We start from the raw sequence: 12,662 nt of genomic DNA, 5'->3' as shown, positions 1-12,662 counted from the left end.
TGGACCATGGAAGAATCTCACAAGGCCTTTGTCTTAAAGCACGAGCGTGGGTTTGAGCAAGGAAGGTGAGGCCAATTCCCATAGCTCCAAAGTCACAGTTGGTAATATAGATTTGGTTTGAATCAGAAGACGTCCCACGAACTTTGCTAAGATTAAAGAGCTGAATATGATGTTACGGCGAGACGGCGGGTAAGATGTTACCGGAGTGGTCTGTTGTGAATGGTAACCAAGTAGTATCTGTCTTGTCCTGACGTGGTGAATATAGTCGGGATAGTAGCAAATCCTTCTGAGGTCTGGAACGATGATTATTGTCACATTATGCCTGGAAGACAAAACAGAACCCACGTCTAGCCCAAACCCTTGTTTGTAATTTTCTTGGCAACTGTAGAGATAGTCACATTGCGTGCCATGACTTTAGATCTCCTATCAAAGAGGGTCTGCTGCCCGGTTCATAACAAATTTTATTAAATTTGGGTGTAATCCATACTTTCATTCTCCCATAGAAAAAACTAAAAAGCCAAAAATCCGTTCCCACTAATTAGGGGCAGATCGCTGTTCCATGCTGAGGTCACCACATCTTTGAAGGACAAACCGAGGGTAGGATTTAAGCGTAGAGAGAGGGTGGTCTTGTGCCACGTCTTCTGCAGCGTTCTTCATCTCATCAGCATTGAGAAAATTCAAGTTAATAAAAAGCATTCATGCAATCTATTCTAGGAGTTGTTCGTACCTGTGTGCTTGTTTAGTTTAACAAATGTCCTGTCAAAGTTGATTGGCTCTTCTATGACTACTGTGTCCTGTGGGATGCTTCGTGGAGACCTGCACATGCTTATATGAAACAAGCAAAAAACTGACCTCATTTATGAGGACCATACGTGGGGCATGTCTGTTTAATTTGTACAGGTAATCTCATGGGCCATTGAACTCTCTGAATTGAGGGTGTGATAATCAACAGATAGCTTGTGTCCGAACTCATCAGAGTTGCCCCAGAGCCTGAATCGGAACGTAGCGGTGTGCAAGTGGTACGTTACATAATTAATATCGTTATCCAAATGCTGTGAACACTGGATGGACACATTCGAGCTGGGCCAAGTTTCATTTCCTTAGTGCTATAGTGCCGCGGTTGGATGGCTGGCGTCCTGCCCTGGACGGGTGATCAGATTTGTATAATAGGAAGCGCAACAGAGTAGGACGAGGCGAGTTGTATATTCTGAGCGTTACAAATCATATAGTCTTGACGAATGTAGCCAGTGAGAGAAATCCTCTCCTAGTCCAACTCTTGGCTATTTGTACAATGTGTTCTTATGAAATAACGGGGGCCTGGTCTAGCATGTTACCTATAAGTATACTGGACTCAATCTCAATCTTACCCGTGGTACATGGAAGATATGTCCTGGCGAGAACTAACGTGGAGTCTGAATGGTATAATGATAGGTAGGAGGAGGTCCAAATTTTGATGAGTTTTCCCACAATTGAATGAATAGGATGTGAAATAACTTCGTATGCGATCGAAGGAATAAGAGTCGCAAAGGAGCAGTTCGCGAATAAGGAAACGTGGACAACTGCTCTGCAACTATTGAGAGGCAGGTACTACATTGCACGGGCCGGTGTGGAAGTGCGCTAGCAGCACCCATATACAGAAGTGGCATACAGTCTGTCTTGTACAGATCTGTATGACGTTGATATCACTTTACTAAAATCCTAATATATGCATAGCTGGGTATCGGCTATTCCTGATTTATTTGCATTAATATAGAATGTGAGGACTCCAGAAATTTGCTTTTGTTGCACAACATGAGGAAGGACCTGAGTATGTCGAGTGGAGTGGCACTTTATGAATGCTGATAGCTCTCTTTGCTTTTGGGATAATAGTTGTTAATCTCTACCAAAAAGTTACTGCGGGCTCTCTGCCAGTATCCATTACCTTTCCATAGTGAGGAAATTTCTTCAATAGTTAAAGGTAAAACAATTACTGCTGGATCCATTCCTGTAAACAGGCAAAGTCTTAATTTTCCTTTTTGATTCAAATCAGAGATCTTTTCTATATGTCTTTAATTTCTTATTAGGATTATGTGGTAGAAATATGCATTCCAACATAACATCTTAGCTCTGAATCAAAATAACTGTGGGGGAATGTCTGGAGGGGAGTATGACCAGAATTCATTTAAATCTTGCAGTGACATGATCCACATGTGCTTCTAAAATTGTCTTTCTTTTTATTTTATTTTACAATAAAATTCAGTAATACATATAGCCACGGATTTCCCTCTCCTGCCCCCTCCCCTTTCACCCAGCTGACCCCACCTCCTCCAGGGCAAAGCCTCCCCCAAGGATTGAGATCAACCTGGTAGACTCAGTCCAGGCAAGTCCAGTCCCCTTCTCCCAGGCAGAGCCATGCCACACTGCATAAGCCCCAGGTTTCAAACAGCCAGCTCATGCAATGAGCACAGGACCCGGTCCCACTGCATGGATGCCTCCCAAAGAGATCAAGCCAATCACCTGTCTCACCCATTCAGAGGGCCTGATCCAGTTGGGGCCTCCTCAGTCATTGGTTCATAGTTCATGTGTTTTCATTTGTTTGGCGATTTGTCCTTGTGCTTTATCGAACCTTGGTCTCAACAATCCTCACTCATATAAACCTTCCTCTTTCTTGCTAATTGGATTCCCAGAGCTCCACCCAGGACCTAGGCATGGATCTCTGCATCCAGATCCCTCAGTCATTGGATGGGGATTCTAGCATGGCAATTGGGGTGTTTGGGAATCCCATCACCAGAGTAGGTCAGTTCGAGCTGTCTCTCGACCATTGCCACCAGTCTATTGTGGGGATATCTTTGTAAATTTCTGTGGGCCACTCTAGCACTTTGCTTCTTCCTATACTCATGTGGTCTTCATTTACCATGGTTTCCTATTCCTTGTTCTCCCCCTCTATTCTTGGTACATCTGGGATCTCCTGCTCCCCCAAACTCACATTCCATTGACCCTCGCCCTTCATTACAACCACTCATGTCCAGGCTGTTCATGTAGATCACATTGATTTCTCTGTCATTGGGCAATTCCCATGTCTTTCTTGGGGTCCTGTTTTCCAGGTAGCCTCACTGGTGATGTGAGCAGCAGTCCAGTCATCCTTGTTCTACATCTAGCATCCTCCTATGAGTGAGTACATACCATGTTTGTCTTTCTGAGTCTGGGTTACCTCAATCAGGATGATTTTTTTTCTAGATCCATCCATTTGCCTGCAAACCTCAAGATGTCACTGTTTTTCTCTGCTGAGTAGTATTCCATTGAGTATATGTACCACATTTTATTTATCCATTCTTTAGTTGAAGGGCATCTAGGTGGTTTCCAGGTCTGCCTATTACAAACAATGCTGATATGAACATAGCTGAGCAAGTGCTCTTGTGGTATGATTGAGCATTTCTTGGGTATATGCCCAAGAGTGGTATAGCTGGATCTTGGGGGAGATTGATTCCCTATTTTCTAAGAAAGCACCATATTGATTACTAAAGTGGTTTACAAGCTTGCATTCCCACCAGCAGTGGAGGAGAGTTCCCCTAGCTCCACATCCTCTCCAGGATAAGGTGTCTTCAGTGTTTTTGATCTTAGCCATTGTGACAGGTGTACGGTGGTACCTCAGAGTTGTTTTTGATTTGCATTTCCCTGATGATTAGAGATGTTGAGCAATTCCTTAAATGTCTTTCAGCCATTTGAGTTTCCTCTGTTGAGAATTCTCTGTTTAGTTCTATAGCCCATTTCTTAATTGAACTGTTGGGCATTTTGATGTCTAATTTCTTGAGTTCCTTATATATTCTGGATATCAGTCCTCTGTCACCTGTGGGGTTGGTGAAGACCTTTTCCCATTCTGTAGGCTATTGCTTTGCCTTGTTGTCCATATCCTTTGCTCTAAAATGCTCCTCAGTTTCAGCAGGTCCCATTAATTGATTGTTTCTCTCAGTGTCTGTGCTACTGGTGATATATTTAAGATGTGATCTCCTATGCCAATGCATTCAAGACTGCTTCCTACTTTCTCTTCTAGCAGGTTCAGAGTAGCTGAATTTATGTTGAGGTCCTTGATCCACTGGAACTTAAGTTTTGTGCATGGTGATAGATATGGTTCTATTTGCAGTCTTCTACTTGTTGATATCCAGTTATGTCAGCACCATTTGTTGAAGATGCTTTCTTTTTTCCATTGTACACTTTTGGCTTCTTTGTCAAAAATTATATGTTCATAGGTGTGCGGATTAATGTCAGGGTCTTCAATTCGATTCCATTGGTCCACATGTCGGTTTTTATGCCAATACCAAGCTGTTTTTATTACGGTAGCTCTATAGTAGAGCTTGAAGTCAGGGATTGTGATGCCTCCAGAAGTTGTTTTATTGTTCAGGATTCTTTTGGCTATCCTGGGTTTTTTGTTTTTTCCATATGAAGCTGAGTATTGTTCTTTCCAGGTCTGTGAAGAATTGTCTTGGTATTTTGATGGGCATGGCATTGAATCTGTAGATTGCCTTTGGTAAAATTGCCATTTTTACTATGTTAGTCCTGCCTATCCGTGAGCATGGGAGATCTTTACATTTTCTGTATCTTCTTCAATTTCTTTTTTCAGGGATTTAAAGTTCTTGTCATATAGGTCCTTCACTTGCTTGGTTAGTGTTACCCCAAGGTATTTATGTCATTTGTGGCTATTGTAAAGGGTGACGTATCTCTGATTTCCTTCTCAGCTTCTTTGTCCATTGTATATAGGAGGGCTACTGATTTTTTTGAGTTGATCTTGTATCCTGCTATGTTGCTGAAGGTGTTTATAAGCTTTATTAGTTCCTTGGTGGAATCTATGGGGTCACTCAAGTATACTATTATGTCATCTGCAAATAGGGGAAGATTGACTTTTTCCTGTCCAATTTGTATCCCATTAATCTCCTTATGTTGTCTTATTGCTCTGGCTAGAACTTCAAGTACTATATTGAATAAGTATGGGGAGAGCGGACAGCCTTGTCTCTTTCCTGATTTTAGTGGAATTGCTTTGAGTTTCTCTTCATTTAATTTGATGTTGGCTGTTGGGTTGCTGTAAATTGCCTTTATTATGTTTAGGTCTTTTCTCTGTATTCCTGATCGCTCCAAAACTTTTATCATGAAGGGGTGATGGATTTTGTCAAATGCCTGTTCTGCATCTAGTGAGATGATCATAAGGTTTTTTTCTTTGAGTTTGTTTATATGGTGTTTTACATTGGTGGACTTTCATATGTTGAATCACCCTTGCATCTTTGGAATGAAGCCTACTTGATCGTGGTGGATAATTGTTTTGATGTGTTCTTGTTGTCTGTTTGCCAGTATTTTATTGAGTATTTTTGCATCAATATTCATGAGAGAGATTGGTCTGTATTATTCTTTCTTTTTGTATCCTTGTTTGGCTAGGGAATCGGAGTAATTGTAGTCTCATAGAAGGAATTTGGCAATGTTCCTTTGTTTTCTATTGAGTGGAACAATTTAAAGAGTATTGGAAATAGCTATTTTTGAAATTCTGGTAGAATTCTGCACTGAAGCCTGCTGGTCCTGGGTTTTTTTTTGTTGGGAGAGTGTTGCTAGGGAGCATCTCTTCAGGTTCCACCAAACCCCACAGTCCCACAATCCACGTATAAAATAATCACTCAGACGCTTATATTACTTATAAACTGTATGGCCTTGGCAGACTTCTTGCTAACTGTTCTTATATCTTAAATTAACCCATTTCTATAAATCTATACCTTGCCACATGGCTGGTGGCTTACCGTCGTCTTTATATGCTGCATGTCTTGGTGGTGGCTGCAGTGTCTCTCCCTCCTTCTTCCTGTTTCCCCAATTCTCCTCTCTCCTTGTCCCACCTATACTTCCTGTATGGTCACTGACCATCAGTGTTTTATTTATATAGAGCGATATCCACAGCAGGAGAGTTTTAATGACTGATTTTATTTCCTTTGGGGTTATTGGGCTATTTAAATTGTTTATCTGGTCTTGATTTAACTTAGGTATGTAGTACCTGTCCAAAAAATTATTCATTTCTTTTATATTTTCCAGATTTGTGGAGTAGAGGATTTTGAAGTATGACCTGATGATTCTCTGGATTTCCTCAATGTCTGTTGTTATGCCCCCATTTTCATTTCTGATTTTATTGATTTGGATGATCTCTCTCTCTGTCTTTTGGTTAGTTTGGATAAAGGCTTGTCTGTCTTGTTGATTTTCTCAAGGAACCAACTCTTTGTTTCATTAATTTTTGTATTGTTCTCTTTGTTTCTATTTTGTTGATTTCAGCTCTCTCTTTCATAATTTCCTGGCGTCTTTTCTTCCTGGGAGAGTTTGCTTCTTTTTGTTCTCGATCTTTCAGGTGTGCTGTTATGTCACTAGTTTGAGATTCTCCAACTTCTGTCCAGTGGTGAAAGTGGGGTGTTGAGGTCTCCCACTATTAATATGTGGGGTTTTATATGTGGTTTAAGCTTTAGTAATGCTTCTTTTACAATTGTGGGTGCCCTTGTGTTTGGGGCATAAATGTTCAGAATTGAAACTTCATCTAGGTGGACCTTTCCTGTGATGAGTATGTAATGCCCTTCTTGATCTCTTTTGATTGATTTTAGTTTGAAGTATATTTTGCTGGTTATCAGGATGGCTACACACAGTTGTTCTTTAAGAGCGTTTGATTGGAAAGTCTTTCATTCTTAGGTAGTGTCTATCTTTGAATTTGAGATGTATTTCTTGTATCCAGCAGAAAGATGGGTCCTGCTTTCATATCCATTTTGTAAAGCTATGTCTTTTTATAGGTGAATTAAGTCCATTGATATTAAGGGATATTAATGACCAATAACTGTTCATTCCTGTTATTTTTTGGAAGTAGTGTGTGTACTTTTCTTCTTTGGGGTTTGCTGCTGTGGCTTTATCTATACCCTGTGTTTTCGAGGGTGTATCTGACTTCCTTTGGTTGGAAATTTCCTTCTAATACTTTCTGTAGGGCCGGGTTTGTGGATAAGTATTGTTAGATCTGGCTTTGCCTTGGAATGTCTTGTTCCTTCCATCTATGATGATTGAAAGCTTTGTTGGGTATATTAGTCTAGGCTGGCATCCATGGTTTCTTAGTGTCTGCATTACATCTGTCCAGGTCCTTCTGGCTTTCAAAATCTCCATTGAGAAATTGGGTGTTATTCTGATGGGTTTGCCTTTATAAGTCACTTGGCCTTTTTCCTTAGCTGCTCTTAATATTCTTTCTTTATTCTGTACATTTAGTTGTTTAATTATTATGTAGTGCGGGGACTTTGGGGGGGTGTCTAGTCTGTTTGGTATTCTATAGGCTTCTTGTATCTTCACAGGCATTTTCTTCTTTAAGTTGGGAAAGTTTTCCTCTATGATCTTGTTGAATATATTTTCTGTGCCTTTGAGTTGGTATTCTTCTCCTTCTTCTATCCCTATTATTTGTAGTTTTGGTCTTTCCATTGTGGGTCATGACTTTGTTGGCTTTAGTGTTTTCTTTGATGAATCTATTTCTTCTACTGTATCTTCAACGCCAGAGATCCTCTCTTTTCTATCTCTTGCATTCTGTTGATTATACTTGCATCTGAAGTTCCTGTTCATTTACTCAGATTTTCTATTTCCAGCATTCACTCTGTGTCTTCTTCATTTTTTCTATTTCTCTTTTCAAGTCTTAGACTGTTTCCTTCATCTGTTTCATTGCTTTTTCATGATTTTCTTTTAGTGCTTTATTGTTTTCTTCTAATTTATTTGTCCTTTCCTCTAGTTTTTTATAGCATTCTTCCCATTTTTTTTGTCTTTTCCTCTATATAAGCCTCTACTTTCTTCATGATGTTATTCATAAGGCTGTTTTCTTCTGCTTCTTCCAATTTTTGATGTTCAGGGCTAGATGTTGGAGGAGGGCTCGGTTCTGGTGATGCTGTATTCCTTTTCATTTTTTGTAGGTACTTCTGCATTGATGTCTGCCCATCTCTTTGTGGTTCATTCTTGGTCTTATCAGTGTGCTTGGTTCAGAAAGAGCTGACAGATTCAGGAAGTCTCTCTCTCTCTTGTCCAGATGGGAGCTCTCTTGTCCAAATGGGAACTCTGGGGCAAGATGGGAGCTCTTGTCCAGATGGGAAGTCTGGGGCAGAATGGGAGCTGGGGGCCAGTCTCTAAGTCTCAGGATGTGGCTCGTGTCTTGGGCAGATGGGCATGGGGGCAGGGGCTGAGTTGGGCAGGTCTGCCCTGGAGTGCCTGGTGCCCATGGATGGGATCTATGATGAGCCCAGACACTCACCTCTTGTTCAGAAGGGAAGTCCGGGGAAGGATGGAAGCTGGGGGCTGGTTTGTAAGTCTCAGGAAGTGGCTGGGGTCTCGGGCAGATGGGCATGAGGACAGGGCATGGAGTTTATAGGGTCTCCCAGGGATCTTGGAGAAGGGGAGCCTTCCTGAGATGGCTAGAAGGGAACACGCCTGGTGTCCATAACCTGGAGCCTCGTTGGGCAGGTCTTCCCCAGAGTGGCTGGTGCCCAGGGATGGGAACTAGGCTGAGCCCACTCACCTCTTGTCCTGAAGGGAAGTCTGGGGGCGGGATCTCGAATTATTTTTCTGCTAGAGTCAATTCTCTCTCAGCTTCACCTGATAATTCTCTTGAACTATTTAATATTTTGCCCCCTTTTAGAGTATTAGCCAAATTTTGTAGTCCATCTTTTGGCATTCCATGATACCCAGTAGGTTGGAAATGCTTCCTAACAATTTTTGAAAATCATTAAGAGTCTTCAATCGATCTCCCCTTATTTGTACATTTTGGGGTCTAAATTTTTGTAGTTCTATCTTATATCCTAAGGAATTAATAGAATATCCTCTTTTTATTTTTTCAGGAGAAATTTGCAGTCCCCAGTGAGGCAAAACATTTTTTAATTCTTCAAACATTCTGTCTAATGTGTCTAACTTTGGATCAACTAATAGGATATCATCCATATAATGATAAATTATGGATTGTGGAAACATCACTCAAATTATCTCCAATTGTTTTTGAACAAAGTATTGGCACAGGTAGGGCTGTTTAACATTCCCTGTTGGAGGACCTTCCATTGATATCTCTTGACTGGCTGGGAATTGTTATAATTAGGTACTGTGAAGGCAATTTTTTCTCTATCATTTTATTGTAAGGAAATGGTAAAAAACAGTCTTTCAAGTCAATAACTGTTGTAGGCCATTCTTTGTGTAGCAGAGAGAGCCAGGGCATCCCATTCTATAGGGAGCACATCAGTTGACTTACTTTATTAATAGCTCTCAAATCTGTTACCTTTCTCCAATTACCAGACTTTTTTTTTAAAAATAACGAATATACAGGAGAATTCCAAGGGCTGGTAGATTCTTCACTGTGTTGAGTATTTAACTGCTCTTGAACATGCAGTTATAAAGCTTGTAGCTTCTCTTTTGTCAAAGGCCATTGTCCAACCCAGGCAGGTTTATTAGTTAACCATTTTAAAGGTAAGGGTGTTGGTACTTCTGAGAGTTCAATAGCAGTTGTGCTCTGTTTATGTACAGCCTGAATGGTTGATGACTATTTTTTATTGCATGTTATGATATCATTCCTAGAAACATGCATTGATCTGTATTCCTTTTCTGAAAATGTAGGAATTTTAATCTGGACATTCCACTGTTGTAACATATCTCAGCCCTAAAGATACACTGCTATATTTGCTACACATGGCCTCAGACTTCTTTTCTGTTCTTCTGGCCCTACACATTCAACCCATCTCAAACTATGTTTTACCTGAAATAATGTTCCAATCCCTAGAAATTGGACATCTACCTCTTGAAGAGGCCAATTTGTATGCCATGGATTTGGAGTAATTTTAGTCACATCAGCACTCATGTCTACCAGACCCTCCAGAACAAAGCCTTTAATTGGAATTCTAAGCTTTGGTCTTCGTTCATTGATCGAAGTGTGACAAAATATTTGTTTTATTGTGTTCTATGAAAATTTTGATATATCTATCAGAGCTGTTCTATCATCCATTGCAGTATTGGTCTTTACAATATTCATTGATTTATTCAATTGTCCTGGAGAGGAATTTTCTCCACAGTGGCTGGAAATATTTGGACCATGTTTGCCTGCAATAGGCCCCCTGAGGTGTTTCCTACTAGTAAAGGGTTGCTCATATATCTATTATTGATCGTCACTCACTGGTCCAATGTTGCCATTTACCACATCTTCTACATAACCCAAGAGGTTGGGGTCTCCTGTTTGGGTCATTTCTAGAAGGAGTATTGCCTCTAAGAGCACCCCATGTCCAGTTTTTACTAATATGACCTGGTGTACCACATTAAAAACATTTGGTACCATGGGGTCTTCTTTCACATCAGGATTTAACGAGTCTCATTACTAGAGTTAAGAGACCCAACCCCATTAGTATGCTAAATCGATTTTACCAAAGGAGCTGATCTGACCTTTAATGGTGTAAGTATTCTTTTGCATTCTGTATTAGCATTTTATAATGCCAAGGACTCAGTTAATACTTCTCTTAATTCTTTATCTGACACAGTTTTGTTATAGCTGTGGTCAGCCTTTGTAAAAAAAAATCAGTGAAAGCTTCTTATGATGCCTGAAATATCTTAATGTATACCACAATTGGTTTTCCTCATTCTGGAATTATTTTCCCAATCATTGAGAGCTGCTGTATGGCATAGGAATATTGTATGCTCATCATAAGTGGCTTGTACATTCCTATTAGCAAAACATCCCTCACCAAGTATTTTATCTTGGGAGATATCAAAACCTCTGAGTTTAACTTGTTGCTCTAAATTTCTTGCCTCTTCTCTCAACCAGCTTTTGCACTGTAACTGCTGGCTATATTCTTGAGCAGCTGAAATTAACCAATGCCAGTCATCTGTAATGATTCTATGTCAGGTAAATCACAAATTTAACATCTGTCTTAAATATGTCAAGTGTATCGCATATGTAACTATCACTTCCTTCATATTTTTAAAGTCCCTCATTGAAATTGGTTGTAATGTATATGTCATATATGGCTCAGGGTGTGTATCATCTGCTGACCTCTCATGAATGATGACAGGATAAGCCATTGTATGAGAGCCCTTTGGAGATGTTACAACCTGTATAGTCTTGCCTTTATGCTTATTAGTTCCCTTGTTATATTTACTGAGAGTTTCTTCCCGGGGTTTGTAAATGAGCACCTAGGGTCTGTTCTAGGTAGCAAACCTCCTCTCTTGCAAGGGATTCCAGATTTCTCATAGAATCTTGCATCTTTTTATGTTCTTCTGAAACACATGATTCCATAGACCTTATCTTATCAATTAATGATAATCTTTCTTCCTTATATAGTGTCATATTAGCTACAGCTTCACCTTGGAGAGTTATTGTTCTATCCATTAAATATTCATATTTATTATCAATAAAATCAATTTTGGCTATAAGTTTATTTTAATGGACTGATGTTCTTGTAGTAAGTTAGAAGATTACAAACTAAGAAGCTTGTTTTGTAAATATTTATTACTGTCTTGTATATCCTGGTTAGCAGATTCCAGAGAAAGAATCTTTCTGTGTAAGCCTTTATTGCTATCTTTTAAAGCCTGTGTCAGTTCCAATAATGACTCATATTTGTTCTTATTAAAACAGTATTTGAAGCTGGGTGGTGGTGGTGCACGCCTTTAATCCCAGCACTCAGGAGGCAGAGGCAGGCGGATCTCTGTGAGTTCAAGGACATCCTGGACTACCAAGTGAGTCCCAGGAAAGGTGCAAAGCTACACAGAGAAACCCTGTCTCAAAAAAAAACCAGTATTTGAAAGCTGTGTGAATTATTATGGTAAATGCCAAAATGGTACAGGCCATATATGCCTTAGGAAGGTCATATATTTTCAAGAAATTGTCATTCATAATATAGGTAAAAAAAATTTTAAATAGCCAGAACCTGGAAACAACCTAGATGCCCTTCAACTGAAGAATGGATAAATAAAATGTGGTACATATACACAATGGAGTACTACTCAAGAGAGAAAAAGAATGACATCATGAGGTTTGCAAGAAAATGGATGGATCTAGAAAAAATCATCCTGAGTGAGGTAACCCAGACTCAGAAAGACAAACATGGTATGTACTCACTCATAGGAGGATACTAGATATAAAACAAAGGATGACTAGGCTGCTACTCATAACTCCTGGGAGACTACCTAGAAAACGTGACGCTAAGAAAGACACTAGGATCACCCAATGACAGAGAAATGGATGAGATCTACATGAACAACCTGAACGTGAGGGGGGTTAATGAAGGGCAAGGGTCAAGGGAAAAAGAGCTTAGGGGAGCAGGAGATCCCCACTGGATCAAGAACAGAGAGGGAGAACAAGGAAAAAGAGACCATGATAAATGAAGATCCCATGGGAATAGGAAGAAGCAAAGTGATAGAGAAGTCCTCAGAAATCCACAAAGATACCTCCACAATAGACTACTGGAAATGGTCAAGAGAAAGCCAGAACTGACCTACTCTGGTGATCGGATGGCCAAACACCATAACTGTTGTGCTAGAAATCTCATCCAATGACTGATGGAAGCAGATGCAGAGAGCCACGGCCAGGCACCAGGTGGACCTCCAGGAGTCCAATTAGCGAGAGAGAGGAGGGATTGTGTGATCAAGAATTGTTGAGACCAAGATTGGAAAAAGCACAGGGACAA

The sequence above is a fragment of the Peromyscus leucopus genome, chromosome X, assembly GCF_004664715.2.
Source record: "Peromyscus leucopus breed LL Stock chromosome X, UCI_PerLeu_2.1, whole genome shotgun sequence".
In the NCBI taxonomy this organism is placed as follows: Eukaryota; Metazoa; Chordata; class Mammalia; order Rodentia; family Cricetidae; genus Peromyscus; species Peromyscus leucopus.
This window is presented reverse-complemented; position numbering follows the sequence as displayed.